Here is an 18243-nt window from a genome sequence, read left to right on the forward strand (position 1 = left end):
GCTGCAGATGATGCAGATGATAGGTGCATCTGAGCCAGGACTGTGGCTTGTGTGTGGTGCTACATTCCTCTAATGTGTTTATCCTTTGTTAAGTTACTCCTTGAAGCTTCCACTTGTTTAGCTCTCTGCTCCCTGTAGCCTCAGTTTTCACACCACATAAATCACAGTGCAGCATTATCTTCTGGCAGCCGTTAATGGAGATAATGCCAGGAGCACGCTCCTCAAACCACCAGTGTTTATGAGGACCCCTCTGCCATATGTAATTCATCATTTAGCTGACAACAAGGGAGTAACATGCTTAATTTTTTGATCCTTAAAACTGGAATAGTGTGTGATGAACCCATTGAACTTTGCTGTATACTTATTTTTGGCTCTTTCGGTGGGCCTCTTCGTACTGTGTGTCAGCACTGTGTCTGTTTTGAGAAGATCAGCCAGAAGCTCTTCTACTGGTTTCATAGCAATAAACATCTAAACATCTATCTGTAAACCTGCTAGCCAGGAGCTTGAGAGCGATCTGAAAAGTGTGTGGGTGGTGGTGGGATATAAACTTGTAAACTTGGGTTTATAGTTAAGCCAAGTTATTATAAGCTTAGCAGGAATTATAAAGCTTTGGTCAAAGTGTATTAATTGAAGCTACTTTTACATGCCTAAACATGTATACATGAAACTGCTTAATTACACAAAAAAGCAACATTTTTGCTGCATGTTCAGTTATTTTGCAAGACTTCTGATCTTTTAGTCACTTTATGTATATAACTAGAAGAATTTGAACATCATCTAACACATCATGTGACACACAGCAGCCAAAATAGCACTCATGTTTTATTTATTTTTCCCTTTTTATTCGAAACATTCCCAAATGCATTAACTAGATCATTAAATAACTAGATTCTCACCTTTATAGATTATGCTAGTTGATAGTAGGCGATGGTCAAAGTAGCCTAATAATGTAGTCTATTAACTATACATAAAAACCTGTCTGTTTACTTAATTAACAGATATGGGTGTCATGCCATAACATAGTTTTAATACGACTGACTTTATATTTAATGTGAATTTAACATTGAAAGTTAATGTGAATAAAAACATTGTAAGTTAGGCTACTTATCATAACACTTTCATTGTACAGAAAGACAGCAAAGAACATTAACGTTATCAAAGAACATTTTCACAGAGTTCAAGCACTCTCAAAAACTCCCATTAAAATCACTGAAGCCGTTTACACTGTGATATGAATATCTTAATTACAGATTCATACACACATCTGTAGTTTGTTGTTTCTAATGAGAGAATTCGCCAGAAAGAGGTATTCAGACAGCTAGTGAGTGAAGAAAACACCGGCATTTTAGCGATGACTCATCTGAACACCTCTGATTGGTCATTGCATTCATAAGCTCAACAGCATTGTGTTTGATTGGTTAATGCACAGTGCTGTAAAAACGTGTCTCTGGCTCAGCGCCAGCCAGCGAACGCAGATTTGAATTTTAGAAGCTGATTTGACGCTGAACGATTTAATCATGCTGGTGTGATTGTATCAAATATAGAAAATATTATTTGGCTATTTTTTTGTCTTTTGGAAGCGGCATTCAAAATCCACTTGGCTCAAAAATCACTTTGAATGGGCATGCCGCCTCTGGTTGAATACACAAGACATTCTATTGACCATGAACAAGGATGGATGCGTTCAGGTGTGTGAGCAGCAGTGATTTTAGGCTAATTTTCCCTTCTTTCTCAGTTTCTGTTTGTCTAAAACCATGAATGAACTAAAAGATGAAATGCAAGTGAATTAGCTATCCCATGCTATTTCAACATTATTAAAAATAGAGCACTGTCGAGTTTGCAATGTAGTCCCATTAGTTTAGTGCCAGTTTACATATTATAGTCTGTTCAGAAAGTGTGACTTTGCAGTTCTTAGTTGGCACAGCTAATGATCTTCTGGTGAGAAATATCTCCACAAGATATTTTTTCACCAAAACCTGTGTTAATCTGAAGTGTAATGCAAAAATGGCTCTCCACCCACAATCTCAGTTTCACGAACCTCTAGCGCTGCCAGACCAAGTCTGTTTTAAGTCTAGCCAAAACAAACAAGCTCTTCCATCTCGAAAAAGTCAGACAAGCTGTCATGAAGTTCTAGTCTCTCTTTGCATCACGTTAGTGCATCTGGTTTGCCGATGGTCCTCAAGTATTTGAAGGGGGTTGGGTGTACTTTGGATGGTCAGGCATCAAATTATGAATTGTTGTGATCTTAAAAAATAGCTAATTCAATAAGGCTACTCTAGGTAAAATAAATCATGAAGATTTTGTATCTATTATTCATCACGATTCAGCAAAATTTTGATTCAATGAAAAATCATCAGCTGTAGAAATGCCTTATTAAAAATAATCAGTTCACATAAGAGCTTGAGAAAAAATACTTTGCTGGATGTTGATTGAGTGTAAAATGTCCGAACTCTGTGAATTATAAACCAACACTTTAAAGATTTTCAAAGGAACACATCTGTGGTCAATTCAGATCCCTGGCTCTGCCTGTCTGGCCGAGGAAGAGCAGGTTGAAAAGAACCACTAAAGCTGCAGATGATGCAGATGATAGGTGCATCTGAGCCAGGACTGTGGCTTGTGTGTGGTGCTACATTCCTCTAATGTGTTTATCCTTTGTTAAGTTACTCCTTGAAGCTTCCACTTGTTTAGCTCTCTGCTCCCTGTAGCCTCAGTTTTCACACCACATAAATCACAGTGCAGCATTATCTTCTGGCAGCCGTTAATGGAGATAATGCCAGGAGCACGCTCCTCAAACCACCAGTGTTTATGAGGACCCCTCTGCCATATGTAATTCATCATTTAGCTGACAACAAGGGAGTAACATGCTTAATTTTTTGATCCTTAAAACTGGAATAGTGTGTGATGAACCCATTGAACTTTGCTGTATACTTATTTTTGGCTCTTTCGGTGGGCCTCTTCGTACTGTGTGTCAGCACTGTGTCTGTTTTGAGAAGATCAGCCAGAAGCTCTTCTACTGGTTTCATAGCAATAGACAGGAAAACATCTATCTGTAAACCTGCTAGCCAGGAGCTTGAGAGCGATCTGAAAAGTGTGTGGGTGGTGGTGGGAACACACATTATAAACTTGGGTTTATAGTTAAGCCAAGCTATTATAAGCTTAGCAGGAATTATAAAGCTTTGGTCAAAGTGTATTAATTGAAGCTACTTTTACATGCCTAAACATGTATACATGAAACTGCTTAATTACACAAAAAAGCAACATTTTTGCTGCATGTTCAGTTATTTTGCAAGACTTCTGATCTTTTAGTCACTTTATGTATATAACTAGAAGAATTTGAACATCATCTAACACATCATGTGACACACAGCAGCCAAAATAGCACTCATGTTTTATTTATTTTTCCCTTTTTATTCGAAACATTCCCAAATGCATTAACTAGATCATTAAATAACTAGATTCTCACCTTTATAGATTATGCTAGTTGATAGTAGGCGATGGTCAAAGTAGCCTAATAATGTAGTCTATTAACTATACATAAAAACCTGTCTGTTTACTTAATTAACAGATATGGGTGTCATGCCATAACATAGTTTTAATACGACTGACTTTATATTTAATGTGAATTTAACATTGAAAGTTAATATGAATAAAAACATTGTAAGTTAGGCTACTTATCATAACACTTTCATTGTACAGAAAGACAGCAAAGAACATTAACGTTATCAAAGAACATTTTCACAGAGTTCAAGCACTCTCAAAAACTCCCATTAAAATCACTGAAGCCGTTTACACTGTGATATGAATATCTTAATTACAGATTCATACACACATCTGTAGTTTGTTGTTTCTAATGAGAGAATTCGCCAGAAAGAGGTATTCAGACAGCTAGTGAGTGAAGAAAACACCGGCATTTTAGCGATGACTCATCTGAACACCTCTGATTGGTCATTGCATTCATAAGCTCAACAGCATTGTGTTTGATTGGTTAATGCACAGTGCTGTAAAAACGTGTCTCTGGCTCAGCGCCAGCCAGCGAACGCAGATTTGAATTTTAGAAGCTGATTTGACGCTGAACGATTTAATCATGCTGGTGTGATTGTATCAAATATAGAAAATATTATTTGGCTATTTTTTTGTCTTTTGGAAGCGGCATTCAAAATCCACTTGGCTCAAAAATCACTTTGAATGGGCATGCCGCCTCTGGTTGAATACACAAGACATTCTATTGACCATGAACAAGGATGGATGCGTTCAGGTGTGTGAGCAGCAGTGATTTTAGGCTAATTTTCCCTTCTTTCTCAGTTTCTGTTTGTCTAAAACCATGAATGAACTAAAAGATGAAATGCAAGTGAATTAGCTATCCCATGCTATTTCAACATTATTAAAAATAGAGCACTGTCGAGTTTGCAATGTAGTCCCATTAGTTTAGTGCCAGTTTACATATTATAGTCTGTTCAGAAAGTGTGACTTTGCAGTTCTTAGTTGGCACAGCTAATGATCTTCTGGTGAGAAATATCTCCACAAGATATTTTTTCACCAAAACCTGTGTTAATCTGAAGTGTAATGCAAAAATGGCTCTCCACCCACAATCTCAGTTTCACGAACCTCTAGCGCTGCCAGACCAAGTCTGTTTTAAGTCTAGCCAAAACAAACAAGCTCTTCCATCTCGAAAAAGTCAGACAAGCTGTCATGAAGTTCTAGTCTCTCTTTGCATCACGTTAGTGCATCTGGTTTGCCGATGGTCCTCAAGTATTTGAAGGGGGTTGGGTGTACTTTGGATGGTCAGGCATCAAATTATGAATTGTTGTGATCTTAAAAAATAGCTAATTCAATAAGGCTACTCTAGGTAAAATAAATCATGAAGATTTTGTATCTATTATTCATCACGATTCAGCAAAATTTTGATTCAATGAAAAATCATCAGCTGTAGAAATGCCTTATTAAAAATAATCAGTTCACATAAGAGCTTGAGAAAAAATACTTTGCTGGATGTTGATTGAGTGTAAAATGTCCGAACTCTGTGAATTATAAACCAACACTTTAAAGATTTTCAAAGGAACACATCTGTGGTCAATTCAGATCCCTGGCTCTGCCTGTCTGGCCGAGGAAGAGCAGGTTGAAAAGAACCACTAAATCATGGAAAAGTTATATAATCTCATTCAATTGTAAGTAAATGTTAGCTATGTAATTGTGATACAGAAGCACCATAGAATATAAGTAAGTTTCAACATTAAATTTGTCATGGAAGAATTGTTGGCTATGCTATGGAAATATTTTTAAGAATTTAGATTTTTTAAATGAAACTAAACCAAAATCCTTAAATTTAATTTACTTCATCATTCCAAGAAGCCAGAAGATCTATATCCTGTTGTTTGGATGTTATAAAAGGTTTTTACTGTTCTTTCACATCTGAATGGACCAAACAGATAAGATTTGGATTATTTGGCCTGTCTGTTCAACACTTTTCCACACTGATGCCGAGTCACTGGAAGAGAATTTAATCCTTGGTTAGAATCTTGGTTTCTACATTGAACTAGGTGAATATATCTTCATGTATTTTGTCAAAGACTGCACCTTGTCAAAGATTTTTGTGGCTTTCTCTTTTCCCTCCACACCCGTATACAAATACAAATGAGTGTACTGATGCAGGCCAAAAAGCATGTTATTTAAATATTGACTTTGAGTGTCAGCAAATAGTTTTTTTATAGGACAACAGGGAAATTTGTTCAAAAAAAGTTATTTCGTAGAATTTCAGAGCAGTCAGCCAACTCTCCTCAGATTCCTCGCCGCCTTTGACTGTGAAATCAAATGACTTTTCCCATTTCTCTTCTCTACTCTTTACTCAGGCCCATGTCTGTTTGACATCAAACTGACCAAAGATGATTAGTTTTTGGGTCTGATGATGTTTATTCAGAAAATGACCTTGACTTTCCAGCAGCTGTTTCCAAGAGAATCATATGTGGTTTGAGTAAATATGAGTCTATGACTCGTCATAAGTCAGCCTCAATCCTACCTTTAAATTCCTTTATGGCTGAAAGAACCATAGTGGATTTTTTTAAACCAGCCAGCATTTGCAAGGTGAATCACTACATACTCCTGTTTCATTGTTACAGGGTGGGCATGTTGTTTGTGTGCCCTTAAAATTCAATGAAGTATATGCCAAATGAAATTATGCTTCTTTGATCCTTGGCTTCAGTGGAAGAGTCTTCTGATGCATCCATCACACTTGATGTTCTCCTGGGATGTAAATTTACATGAGTTATGGATGCACTTTAGATACAGTGTCTTGATGCCCAGGTTTACCGAGGGCCTGGGCCCTTCGTAACCACAATCAAGCAATATAACAGAGCATCTCCAAGGTGCTTCTGCTGCCTTCTAAGGTTACACATTCACTTTCTCTTGTGTGTTTTCACACTACCTCTCCAGACACAGGTCCTAATGACTAACCTGCATCAACCACAGTCAAAGCAAGGCGCCAGAGATTTGTTTTAACATCTAACACACATGACATGTTTACCCAGCACAGTCCAACAAAACAACGTTTTGTACTGCTGCTCTCAATTCATTTAATGGTATCGGCCAATGTGGTCATAAAAAGAGGAATTTAACTGGCTTATCATGTAAATCTGACAATATTTCTTATTCATTTGACATCTGAATGTTGTTTAAAATTTTGCTAAATGTTGAAACTTTGTTTATCTTCAGGAAATAAATTTGATTTTAAGATTTTCAGTGTGGATCTGTGTTTACAGTTTTTTTTTTCTTTTACCAACAATGATGAGTAATCTCTCTTGACCAGTTCTAATGCTCAGAATTAAACAAATGAAACACTGATGTTTATTATATGTTGAATAAAGGCGCCAAAAAATTAACTCAAGTTTTATTGACTTTGATCAGATAAAGCATAATGAAATTTGTGAGAATTTTTTTCCAGCATATCGAAAAGGGATAGGTTTCCTCTAAAAATATAATTTATTGATCTCATTTGTAAAACATAAGTAAAGATGTTTTGTTGCATGTCCTCTTTTTTTCCATTTACTAAAAGTGAATGTTGTTCGGAGTCATACAGAACCAGCAATGACAAAAAAGTACCATAAAACTAGCCCAAATAAAACTAGTGTCCAATATTCCTGTTACACCCACTAGCTGGAGTGCCCTATGATCTTCATCAGAGAGCACTCTTCCTATTCTTTAGCTTCTCCTACATTTCCCAGAATCCTTTGCATGAATGCTTTATGGCCTGATAACCTCCACCTGTGACCGGTTTGCTTGTTGAGGTTTGCCTATATAAACTCTGTGTTTCCACTTAATCTTTGTGAAGTCTTCACTCTGTTAACATTGCATTTCTGAGTTCTGGTTTCTGTGGATTTTGCCCTCCATGCCTGTTCCTGGATTCCCTTTATTATTTGTTTACTGATTCCTGGACTCTCATTGACCACTATGAATTAAAGGCAGCATTTGGATCTTCTTTCTAGTCCCAGAGCAGTGGATCATTAAAATTCCAACTATTCCACATGATATGCGAAGAAAAAAGTTAAATTTGATGTTTTTTCAACTCAAAAATTGTAGTAGCTCTCAAATTTTATTTTGCATTTATATTGCATTTTTTACCCCACCTTTTATTTTGCATATTCAAAATGGTACCTCATAAGACATTTGTGATTTAATTTTAATTTAATTAAATTTTTTTTACATTTGGGCCTGCTCCTTATAGAACCTCTTTTATGTAACATGAGGGTAAATAAATGATGACAGAATAAAATTTTTTTGGGTGAACTATCCCTTTAAACTTTCCAATGGGTCAAGATGACCTGCAGTATTAATGGAGAGTTAACAGATATTCAGCAGTATGAGAAAATGTTCTTAATTCGCAGCCAGCTCTGAGTGGAGATGACGATTTCAGCCAAATATAACATTCAATCTGATGCATGCTCCAGGACCTGTAAATTAGAGTAAGGTCCCCCATGTTTCTTTGATGAATGAGCCTTGCCAGATAATGGTGTTCTCTAGCTGGGCAGGCATCTGCATAGGCACTCGCACTGCCAAAACTGTCTTACTGCACTTCCTTCCATAAATTTAGCCTCTCATTTAGGTTGAAACCGAGGTCACACCATTTGTGTCTGCCCAGGCTGTGTGTCAAGTGAAAGAAAATATGTAAATTTTAATGTAAAGGCAAAAAGAGAAAGATATAAGTTGCATCACCGCGGGGAAAGTCATCCCTGAATAATAGACTTGTGTCCTTGTTCTTTATTTCAGCACTTTTGCAAACTTCCAATGAAGTGATATGAAAGTTAACTTCTGAGTTCTGACAGAAAATCATGTCTTGCACCTCATTACTGAGTCCATACTCTTTTGTGTGTTGAGTGAATGGGGCTTTTACCAGCACATCACCAACAGCCTAAGGAGATCATTTGGAACACAGCTCCAAATGTTCTCTGGTATGAATTAGTCTTGTATGACTCTTCTTTATTCAGAATGCATGCCAATACTTGTACCAACAATTGCCTTAGTACTGTGGTCAATTGCATTTTGTCAATAAAATGTTTTTTTTTTTATCTACAAATCTCCACAAAATTGTAGAGAAAACATATGACATCAACAAAGTGATCTGCCCACAATAAAGCAACAGTTTCATTAAATTTTTCCTTATTCACATTTCAACTAAATGTTTTCCTTCCTATTCAGCTCTGCACGTCTAAAAATCCATTCAGAGGAAAGCAAAATGAATCAGCCCTTGGAGGAGACCCAGCACTCATGACTTTAAAGTACCTGCTAATTTCCTTTGAACAGTGTGGAATTTGGGTAAACAATGCCTCAGATCACCCTTTCCAAGTGTGGCCTGAAGTATGATAAAATCCAATGACTTACTATGAAAATAACGGCAGTTTCTTGCCCATCTATATTTCTTTTTTGAAAATTCTTCATGCAAAAACAGGGGCAAATTTTTTGGTAACAAATCCAGTCTTGTTTTGCCAGCTAATATTTATACCTACATATAGGCCTATTCACCCTGCAGATTTTGGGGATGCTGTCTAGGCTTAAAATAGCTGAATTATGTAGGCCAAGATATTTTAAAGTTTAAAGTAGCCTGTAATAAAGGTAATCCACATGACTCATGTGGTGTTTTTTTTTTTCAAAAGCAAAAAGTGAGCTTTTGACTGCTGTAAATGAATAATTCATTTCAGATTTGTAAACTGGATCAAACGATTCATTAAAAAGATCCAAATCAAAAGAATAAATTGAACCAAACATCACGCATTACTTTCCAAAAAAAGTAACTAGTGAGTAACGATATTAGTTATTTTTTAGTAATGCATTACTTTTAAAAGTAACTTTCCCCAACACTGATTATTTATAAACGTCCTAAATTAAATTAGTGTGTATATATCAGCATTCATACTGAATGAAAGCCAATTCAAGCAGAACACACTTCTGTGTTTGGCTGCACAGTTTTTTAAAGGGGTCATATGATGTTGCTAAAAAGAACATTATTTTGTGTATTTGGTGTAATGCAATGTGTTTACACTGTTTAAGGTTCAAAGAACACATTATTTTCCACGTAACATACATTATTGTTGCTCCTCTCTGCCCCGCCTTTCTGAAACAGTCGATTTTTACAAAGCTTATTGTTTTGAAAAGCACAGTGTGCACTAATTGGCCAGCTATCCGGTGCATTGTGATTGGCGAAATACCTCAAGCGTGTGCCGGAAATGGAAACATGTTTGGAATGGAAACACATGGCAACACACTAAACAATACTTTCGGATTGAACTATTTTTTTTTTTAAATGCTGTTTTATAAGAGAAGTCACTTACGTTTTGCGAAAGGTGGGATTCAGCTTACGGCACTTCTCATTCGTTCCTATAGTAAACGGTGATTGGGTATCGCACAACTCTTAATGAAATTCAATGACGTCAAGGCTGTAATGTGATTGGTTATTAAGGCACACGTGATCCAAGTTGACCGTTACGCTTTCTCTAATAGTAAGTAATACAGACCCTGACAATACTACAGTGAGAATAAAAGTTACACACAGTGACGTAGACTTGTGGGGGCATGTTTAAATGAAGAATTTTAGCAAGGGGTGATGAGTCTTAACTTTTAGAAAGAATATCTCTTTGGGTTTGAGACTTTAGTCTTTGCGACTTTACGGATCTTACAGCCCGGTCTCATGAAAATGTGTATAAATAGTACGCCAAATTGAAGCATAAACTTGTGCTATTGATACGCAAAAGTGACTTTGGCGTGCATATGATACGCACGTGTTTGACGTGCATATAATATGCAGTTTTTGCATGCATATGACACGCAATTTGTTGGCGTGCATATGATATGCAGTTTTCATGTACATATGATACACATCTACCCCACAACCCTAATCCTACCAATTGCGTATCATATGCACGCCAAAGTCCATTTCTGCGTATAAATAGTATACCAAATCAAAATATAAACTCGTGCTATTGATACGCACTTTCATGAGATCGTTGGATCTTATATGCACGAACAGCTTGTAACACTCCAAAGACAAAGGAAAACATGAAATCGCTTTATATGACCCCTTTATTTACTTTTCTAAACACGCAACTTTGACTGTTGTGCCACGCCTTGCTGCTTTGTTTCAGGGTCTAGAGCATGTTTATTTATAGTGCATGCTCATTTATATATATTTAATGTTTTAAAAGAATGCAGAAGAGCACAAAACGTGTCCTGTGTGAACTGTTGTGCGGCTTCAGCTTAGAATATACCGCATGAGAGTCATATAGACGAATTTACAACACCGTTAGGGTATTTTTGTTTCAAATCTCAATCCAGAGAAGATAGCGACCACCTGCATTCTTCAACACATATTATTGTGTTCATCTACCAAGTGAAAAAATTGGTTTGGATTGACATGAGGGAGCGTAAACGATGACAGTGTTCATTTTATGGTGAACTATCTCTTCAAGGATAAAGGGAATTTTGAGGTTAGTCCATGTTTCTGTTTCTCAGGGTGGAGCTGAACGAAATAAGAGGTGTCTGTTGCCATAAATTCATGAGCTTGTTATTCAGTACCTGTGCTGAATATCATGTACAACTGTTTGACGTTTGATGTAGTTGGAAGGGCAGAGCCCATCTGGCACTGCAATATTATAATATTTTCATAACGTGTATTTGTCATATGATAAATACTAGGCATGTAATGTACTGTGCCCTCACACACAGCCGGGCCGGTGTGTGATGAGAACATAAGAGTACAATTTACTGCCACCTCACTTAGCCTGTGGCTCGCACATCTGGAATGGATCATGTAAGAAGGTTGATGAAAAATTAAGAAGCACAGCAAAATATTTAAATTGAGCCGGCTGATAGGATGAGTGAACTATGCACGCTCCTGCTGCAGGAATGCAGGTTGTGAGAGCATCTGGTGCAGAGCCTTGATTTCAAGCAGACATAGTATAAGAGGGATGCACAAAGTAAAGCCGGCAGTCATTCAGTCTTCATATCATGAAGCTCTTTCAGCAAGAGGCCTTTTCATCATATGGAGTGTTTTTCATTTTGCGTTTATTTTGCTCATTTAAGACACACTGGCAGCCAGCAGCTGTAGGGCATTTGCGTGTGTGCGGAAAGCACAAGTGCTTTGGTGTGTTTTAGTAGAACAATTAGGAGAACAAAAACATACAGTTCGGTTAGTTTATAGGTTCACAAGAGAAGTGTATTTGATGTAATAACGAGACAGCAGGTCCATATGGGTGCCTGCAAACTTCACCTTGTCACTTCATCACACTGCATGAAAATGGAAAACATCAGAAATTCCTTGAGGCATTCAAGATGTACGGCTTGTGTATGGAAATTTTACAATTAAAATATGTAACATTAGAAAATATGCACGGCATGGGCGTTTTCTGGTTTAAAGTACATGTCTGTTGCTTGAATCCCATCTATAGGCTAGTGTACTGTTAATAGTTAAAGGAGACATATTATGCCCCTTTTTACAATATGTATATAAGTCTCAGGTGTCCCCAGAATGTGTCTGAAGTTTCAGCTCAAAATACCCCACAGATAATTTATTATATCATTTTCACAAGAGAAGTGTATTTGATGTAATAACGAGACAGCAGGTCCATATGGGTGCCTGCAAACTTCACCTTGTCACTTCATCACACTGCATGAAAATGGAAAACATCAGAAATTCCTTGAGGCATTCAAGATGTACGGCTTGTGTATGGAAATTTTACAATTAAAATATGTAACATTAGAAAATATGCACGGCATGGGCGTTTTCTGGTTTAAAGTACATGTCTGTTGCTTGAATCCCATCTATAGGCTAGTGTACTGTTAATAGTTAAAGGAGACATATTATGCCCCTTTTTACAATATGTATATAAGTCTCAGGTGTCCCCAGAATGTGTCTGAAGTTTCAGCTCAAAATACCCCACAGATAATTTATTATATCATTTTGAAAATGCCTATTTTGAGTGGAAGCAGAAACACGCCGTTTTTCGCGCCTCTCTTTAAATGCAAATGAGCTGCTGCTCCCCGCCCACTTTTCCAGAATAGAGCTGTGCCATTACAGCTCATACCTGCTAAAAACATCTGTTTTGGTTCTGATTATCATTTTTATCGAGCTGAAATCATGCGTTTTAAACCATATTAGTTTAAACTTCTGAAATATGGTTTTCTGAGTGCACACATCTGAAGCACACGGACAGAAAGGAGTTGTCACAGCATGTGAGTACTAAACTAAGTTCTCATTCACACACAAGTTTGCGTTAAAAACACACAAGTTACAAAAACAGTCGGTTAATGTCTGTGAAGGTAAGCAGCTGGGAAATAAATCACATGTTTATTTTAGATCTGTGTGGAAGCAGCAACATACAATAAATAAATCAATAAATCCACTGCTCTCTTGTCTCCTCTGAGGCTGGGACTCTAAACAGTGTTCTGTGCTCATCTGTGCAGCCAAAGACAGAAGAGTTAGCATGCTTTGCTCGAACTTTCGCCATGATGTTAGAACTGGTACACCGTTGTCGCTTGCGAAATCAAATGATGGCGCCGTCGGTGGAAACGTTTACAGATTAAGGGGCGGTAATATTATAATGAAATCCCTTTGCAACGTCACTAGGGGAGCGAAATCAGACGCGCTCGTTTTTTCAGCCGCTTGTAGCAAAATGCTTACCAAAACAAAGTTACTGGGTTAATCTTTTTCACGTTTCCTTGGTTGGTAGATGCACCGGGGACCTGATTATAGCACTTAAAACCTGGAAAAGTCAGATTTTCATGATATGTCACCTTTAAGAAAAGTTTTGGGACATTAACATTAACAATGTCTCATATGCTCGGCAAAATACAGTAAAAACACTAACATAGAAAAAAATTATTCAAATTTGAAATAACTATTTTCTATTTAAATATATTTTGAAATGTAATTTATTCCTGTGATGGCAAAGTTGTATTTTGAGCAGCCATTACTCCAGTCTTCAGTGTCACATGATTCTTCAGAAATCATTCTAATATGCTGATTTGGTGCTCAAAAAACATAATCTTAAGGTAAAAACTGTTGAATATTTATGTGTATCCCGTTATACATACAGGATTCTTTGATGAAAAATTTCAAAAGAACAGCATTTTTAGTAGCTTTTTGACTGTCACTCTCACTTTTGATCAATTTAATCTGTCCTTGCTGAATATGTAGTAAAATTAATACAGTAAAAAATGTATATTAATAACATTAATAAATATATAGTAACATTACACCAAACCATACAAACTAAGTTGTATGTAATCAGCACAATCCAGTGATTAAGTAACTCAAGTTTCCAGATTAATGTCACCAATCAAAGGCATTGTGACAATATTTCAATGTTTTAGTCAAGAAAATGACATAATTTGTGTTAAAAGAGGATTACAGTGGGCCAATCAGAGTTTAACTCAGTTTGAGAGCTACTTGCCAAGAGATGAGCTCATTTTATACTCCCAGAGATTACAGTAAATTTAATGAAAGTGTGAGTGTGTATATCTTCTCCGAGAAATTTATTGGCTTTATTTCAAGCAAATAAAACCACCTTTAAAACAATCTTTAAAAAAATTAAAATTTACTTCAGACAAGGAAATTTTGCAAGAATTAGGATGGAAAAATAAGCTGCAAACATGTTATGCCAGATCTTAAGTTAAAGATGAATGTATCATTGCAAACGTGTTCACTAAATTATGACTTGAATTTACTATTTCTTCATAAAAAGCAATCATATTTCTTGGCTGGGTTTTCTGATAATGATAACACAACTTAACTAACATTATTCATTATATTATGATGGGGGGGGGGGGGGGGGGCTATAGTACCCAAGCTCCTGCGGATGCAGAGCTTGGGCCAGGACTGATTGCCAGTGTGATGGACCCACCTCTGATGTCAGTGCGAGCAGCTGGCATCCCCAGGGCCTCAGCACGGGCTATCACAGAGACTGTTCCCCTATCCTCAGTAGTTCCTGTTATGGCGGTAGCTATCCTGAGTATTTGTGCTGCACACTGCACCCCAGAGACCTCTTCTATCCATGAGTCTGTCTCCAAGGTCTCTCCTGTCCACGAGTTTGCCCCAGAGGCCTTTCCTGTCCACGAGTCTGCCCCAGAGGCCTCTCCTGGCCACAAGTCTGCCTCAGAGGTGGCGGCTTCCGCTGCACAACCTCCCGAGGTGGTGGCGTCTGCTTCTGAACTCTCTGCCTGTCCTGCCACGGAGGCCACTCATGAACTCTCTGTCTGCACTGTCACAGCCACGGAGGTCGTCCATGAACTCTCCTCGCCCTTTCCTGTTACGGCAGCAGAGGGTGCTGTTAACCTCTCTGTGGTCTCTGTTCCAGTTCCGCCTGATCCGCCTTGGTGGATACCTGCTTTGCTGTGGTGGTCATCTGTTCCATTGTGGGTATCTTTGCTTCTGTATGTTCTGCTGACCTGGTGGTCCTCTGCTCTGCCTTGGCTTCCTGCCCTGCCTGCTCTGCCATGGCTCCATGCTCCTCTAGCCCTCCATCCCTCCCCCTGTTCCGCCTTCGCTCTACCACCCTCCTGGACCTGTTGGGTTTTGTTAGGGCGTCTGGAGCCGCTCTTAGAGGGGGGGATATGTAACGGGGGTTTTGTTTCATGTTCATGTTTTCATGCCTTATTTTGTAGTTTAGTCATGGTCCCTGTCTAGTCATGTGATTCCCTTGCCCTCATGTTATCTTGCTATTGGTTCATGTGTCAGAATCAGAATGAGCTTTATTGTTTTAGTGACAGAAGCTCCACAGTGCAACAGAATGACAGTGACAAGACAGGAGACAGATAATAAAAAGAATAATATACAAAATAGACCATGTACAAAATAGCAAAAACTCAATATATAATATAGATAATTATGTATGTACAGGTATATGTGCAAATTTGAAATGTAAATGAGTATGTGTGTTAAATAAATAATGTATAATAGTGTTGTGTGGTCCACGTTTATTGTTAAGTGTTCATGAGATGGATTGCCTGAGGGAAGAAACTGTTCCTGTGCCTGACCGTTCTGGTGCTCAGTGCTCTGTAGCGTCGACCAGATGGCAACAGCTCAAAGAGGGAGTGGGCTGGATGTGAGGGGTCCAGAGTGATTTTGCCAGCCCTTTTGCTCACTCTGGATGAGTACAGTTCTTGGAGAGTAGGGAGGGTTGTACCAGTGATTCGCTCAGCAGTCTGGACTATCCTCTGAAGTCTTCTGAGGTCAGATTTGGTAGCTGAGCTGAACCAGACAGTTATAGAACTGCAGAGGACGGATTCAATGATGGCGGAGTAGAACTGTTTCAGCAGCTCCTGTGGCAAGTTGAACTTCCTCAGCTGGCGAAGGAAGTACAGCTTCTGCTGGGCCTTTTTAACAATGGACTTAATGTGAGTGTCCCACTTCAGGTCCTGAGAGATCGTGGTGCCCAGGACCCTGAATGTCTCCACTGTCGTTACAGTGCTGTCCATGATGGTGAGTGGAGGGAAAGCAGGGGGGTTCCTCCTGAAGTCCATGATCATCTCCACAGTTTTGAGCGTGTTCAGCTCCAGGTTGTTAAGACTGCACCAGACAACCAGCTCTTTAACCTCCTGTCTGTAAACAGACTCGTCACCATCCTGAATGAGGCCGTGTGGTTTCGTTTGCAAACTTCAGGAGCTTGACAGAAGGATCTTTAGAGGTGCAGTCATTGGTGTAGAGGGAGAAGAGCAGTGGGGAGAGGACGCAACCCTGGGGGGCGGCAGTGCTGATCGTACGGGTGCTGGATGAGAATTTTACCAGCTTTACTAGCTGCTGCCTGTCTGTCAGGAAGCTGTTGATCCACTGACAGATGGAGGTGGGCATAGAGAGTTGAGTTAATTTGGGCAGGAGGAGGTTTGGGATGATAGTGTTAAAAGCCGAGCTGAAGTCCACAAACAGGATCCTCACACAAGTCCCTGGTCTGTCTAGATGTTGCAGGATGTAGTGCAGTCCCATGTATCATCCACAGACCTGTTTGATACTGGTCTGCAAACTGCAGGGGGTCCAGTGATGTCCTTCAGATAAGCCAAAACCAGTCTTTCAAATGATTTCATGGCCACAGACATTAGAGCCACAGGTCTGTAGTCATTAAGTCCAGTAATTTTGGGTTTCTTTGGGACGGGGATGATGGTGGAGCGTTTGAAGAATGAGGGGACTTCGAACTGCTCCAGTGATCTGTTGAAGATCTGTGTGAAGATGGGGGCCAGCTGGTCAGCTCAGGTTTTCAGACAGGCTGGTGTGACGCCATCTGGGCCTGGTGCTTTTCTTCTCTTGTTCTTTCTGAAGACCTGAAACACATCATCTTCACTGATCTAAAGTGGGGGAGAGAGGGGTTGCAGGTGGTGTTAATGGTGTTTTTTCAAACCTGCAATAAAACTAGTTCATATCGTCTGCCAGTTGTTGATTCTCCACAGTGCTGGGGGATGGTGTCTTGTAATTGGTGATGTCTTTCAGACCTTTCCACACTGAAGCAGGGTCACTGGAAGAGAATTGGTTCCTTAGTGTCATGTTCTCATTGGTTGTCTCAGTCATGTGTCTTGTCTCTCATTGGTTGATTCTTGTCATGTGACCTGTATTGTTTGTTATAAATAGCCCTCATGTTGCAATTATCTCCTGTCGAGTATTGATCAGTGTAACCTGCTGTTGGTGAGTTTTTCAAGTCTGTTCATGCCAAGTCAAGTCTGTTCATGCCAAGTCAAGTCTGTTCAAGTCAAGTCTTTCTTCGTTTGTTTGGATGTTTGGATTACTTTGGAATAAAGCTGCACTTGGGTTTATCTTAAACTCGCCTTCAGTGGACTGTTTGTTACATTAGATAACAATGCTTTTTTGTGGCATGGAGATTTAGTACTACTAACATGCAACTAATATTCTACCAGCTTTGTCTCATCTGAAAAGAAAATAGATTTTTGATTCATGGTGTTTACTCCAAGGTGACAGACTAATTACAAGCATATTGACATTTCCAGTACACAGAGCACATTTAAGGTCACAGATGTACACAGTTCACAGCTCTGGCTTCTATTGAATGACTCCACCATTTTGACATTAGCAGGTTGAAAGGCTTTGCGCAAAGCAGAGACATATTTCTACTTCCTTTTAAATATCCGACACAAAAAAAGTGACAAATCTTGTGGTAATTTCCTCTCTTTTGATTGGCACAAATAAACCATTAAAGTGGGTTCTGACAACGCTAACCAGAAGGTGGCACAATAAATACACCTTTCAGATTAGATCTTTACACTATTTATCAGCAATATTGTTTGCAAGAAATTAAGTATTAAATTACTAGAGTGAACTTGTTATTGTCCGGGCAGAACTATTGTTCCAGCCACCAAAGACCGATTCAGAAATAACCTGCTTGATTTATCTCAACTGCTCTGTGTACCAATAAATACACATGAACTAGACGAAATGACTAGCAACATGGGCACTATCTTCTCTAATACATTAGAAGCTGTTGCCCCCATCAAATTGAAAAAGGTTAGAGAAAAACATACTGCGCCATGGTACAACAGTAATACTCATTCTCTCAAGAAAGAAACTCGTAGTCTTGAGCGCAAATGGAGAAAAACTAACTTGGAAGTTTTTAGAATTGCATGGAAAAACAGTATGTCCAGCTATAGAGAGGCTCTAAAAGCTGCCAGGGCCGAGCAAATCCACAAACACATAAAAAATAACCAAAACAATCCAAGGTTTTTATTTAGCACTGTGGCTAGATTAACAAATAACCAGACACCACC

General features: G+C 38.6%; 1 long non-coding RNA gene across 1 annotated transcript in view; it reads left to right on the top strand.

Annotated features, from left to right (window-relative positions):
* The first annotated feature begins 4400 nt into the window (after positions 1 to 4400).
* The window catches only part of LOC107587890 (uncharacterized), a 22512-nt gene continuing 8669 nt past the window's right edge, over positions 4401 to 18243 (top strand). Inside the window, exons 1-2 of the long non-coding RNA XR_001609517.1 lie at positions 4401 to 4411; positions 16314 to 16319. This is a non-coding gene — a long non-coding RNA (uncharacterized lncRNA). The remainder of the gene's footprint in view (positions 4412 to 16313; positions 16320 to 18243) is intronic.

Source organism: Sinocyclocheilus grahami, unplaced genomic scaffold, assembly GCF_001515645.1.
Source record: "Sinocyclocheilus grahami isolate Dianchi unplaced genomic scaffold, SAMN03320097.WGS_v1.1 scaffold96.1, whole genome shotgun sequence".
Classification (NCBI taxonomy): domain Eukaryota; kingdom Metazoa; phylum Chordata; class Actinopteri; order Cypriniformes; family Cyprinidae; genus Sinocyclocheilus; species Sinocyclocheilus grahami.